The sequence below is a fragment of the Bos indicus x Bos taurus genome, chromosome 10, assembly GCF_003369695.1.
Source record: "Bos indicus x Bos taurus breed Angus x Brahman F1 hybrid chromosome 10, Bos_hybrid_MaternalHap_v2.0, whole genome shotgun sequence".
NCBI classification, from domain to species: domain Eukaryota; kingdom Metazoa; phylum Chordata; class Mammalia; order Artiodactyla; family Bovidae; genus Bos; species Bos indicus x Bos taurus.
In genome coordinates, this window is record NC_040085.1 from 76,007,803 (window position 1) to 76,010,389 (window position 2,587).

The window sequence follows — 2,587 nt, forward strand, 5'->3', positions numbered from 1 at the left end:
GTACAATGGAAGTTCAAGGTGACGCCCTGGCAATTTCTATGTGCAAGATGGGATGCCTTGTGGTGACACCATCTACTGCTATCACAAAATGTGTAACAACCACAATAAACTAGGTCAATACATTTTTTATCATAAAGCAAGGAGTGCCCCCTGAGCAGATACAAAACAATTAATGCACAAGGAGATCACTGAGGCCAATATGGTGTGGAAATTCAACATACAAAAGATGTCTTTCTTCAAATGTTTTGTGTGAAAGAGTAAAGCGTGAATACATAAACAATTCCCAATCTAAAGTAACACAATGCCATAATTCAGACAACACTGTTAAAGGTATCAAGTATTAGGAAGCCAGCTCCCACTTTGGGAAGGATACAGTTGATATTGGAGAAGTAAAAGATGGCACCCTGTGTGCTATAGGCAAGGTATGTATAAGGAGCTGTGTCCGTTATTCGACCCTCAACTCTGTAAATTAGAGAAATGTCATTAAGAGAGGAGTATGCAATGATGAAAAACATTGCAACTACTGGTTGGAGTATTGTGACTTTACATGGAGAATGCAAAATAATGAAGCTTGTAGATAATGACAGAAGAGTACATTTTCATAACTACAATGTAGAGAAAAACCTCAAACAAGACACAAAAAAGCATTAATAATGGAGGAGACTGACAAACCAAGCAATGTTAAAATTAGAAACACTTGATCATTTTTCAGTTCAGTTCAGTTGCTCAGTTGTGTCCAACTCTTTGCGACCCCATGGACTGCAGCACACCAGGCCTCCCTGTCCATCACCAACTCCCGGAGTCCACCCAAACTCATGTCCATTGAGTCGGTGATGCCATCCAACCATCTCATCCTCTGTCTTCCCCTTCTCCTCCTGCCCTCAATCTTTCCCAGCATCAGGGTCTTTTCAAATGAGTCAGCTCTTCGCATCAGGTGGCCAAAGGATTGGAGTTTCAGCTTCAAAATCAGTCCTTCCAGTGAACACCCAGGACTGATTTCCTTCAGAATGGACTGGTTGGATCTCCTTGCAGTCCAAGGGACTCTCAAGAGTCTTCTCCAACACCATAGTTCAGAAGCATCAATTCTTTGGCACTAAGCTTTCTTTATAGTCCAACTCTCACATCCATGCATGACCACTGGAAAAACAACGGCCTTGACTCAACAGACCTTTGTTGACAAAGTAATGTCTCTGCTTTTTAATATGCTGTCTAGGTTGTTCATAACCTTTTATTAAAAGGAGCAAGCATCTTTTAATTTCATGGCTGCAATCACCATCTGCAGTGATTTTGGAGCCCAGAAAAATAAAGTCAGCCACTGTTTCCACTGTTTCCCCATCTATTTGCCATGAAGATGGGTCCGGATGCCATGATCTGAATGTTGAGCTTTAAGCCAACTTTTTCACTCTCCTCTCTCACCTTCATCTTTAGTTCTTCTTCACTTTCTGCCATAAGGGTCGTGTCATCTGCATATCTGAGGTTACTGATATTTCTCCCGGCAATCTTGATTCCAGCTTGTGCTTCTTCCAGCCCAGCGTTTCTCATGATCATTTTAAGTCACCATTAAAGGGTAAGAAGGCAAGCCAGAGTGGACTTACACCCTGGCTTTAAAGATACATTTAAAAACAATACATGTAAGGACTCTTGTCCATGCATACAAAGGACTCTTCTGACTCTGGGAGACAAACAGACAAAACATACTTCACAAAAATGGACACACTTCACAAAAAAGAATATTCAAATAGTCAATAGTCGCAGGAAAGAATGCTTAATTAACATCACTAAATCATCAGGAAATACAAATTTCAGCCTCAACAAGATACACAAGACGGGTGGTAGTGGTGCTGCTCAGTCACCTAGTCATGTTCGACTCTTTGTGACCCCGTGGACTGCTGCAAGATAGGCCTCCCTGTCCCTCACCATCTCCCAAAGTTGGCTTTTCACATCAAGTGGCCAAAGTATTAGAGCTTCAGCATCAGTTCTTCCAACGAATATTCAGGCTTGATTTCCTTTAAGATTGCTTGGTTTGATCTGCTTGCTGTCCAAGGACATTCAAAAGAGCCTTCTCCAGCACCACAGTTCAAAAGCATCAATGCTTTGGCGCTCAACCTTCTTTATGGTCCAACTCTCATATACGTACATATAGTCAAAACTATAGTTTTGACTATATGGACCTTTGTCAGCAAAGTGATGTCTCTGCTTTTTAATATGCTGTCTAGGTTTGTCATAGCTTTCCTTCCCAGGAGCAGTGTCTTTTAATTTCATGGTTGCAGTCATCATCTGCAGTGATTTTTGGGGTAGCTTTTAATATATACAGAATAAACAGATATGTGTGCAGACATACGTGTATTCATTCATGTCACACACACACACACATTTCTTTTCTTTTTTTTGGCTATGCCATGCAACATGCAGGATCTTACTTCCAGAACCAGGGATTGAACCCATGCCCCCTGTAATGGCAGCATGGAGTCTGGAGACATCCCCACCAGGGATGTCCCAGTATATGTCTATTTCTTAACTCTATCATCTAAAAAAGCCCAGAAGCCATGCACCCCAGTAGCAAATGAACACACCTAGCACACAGATC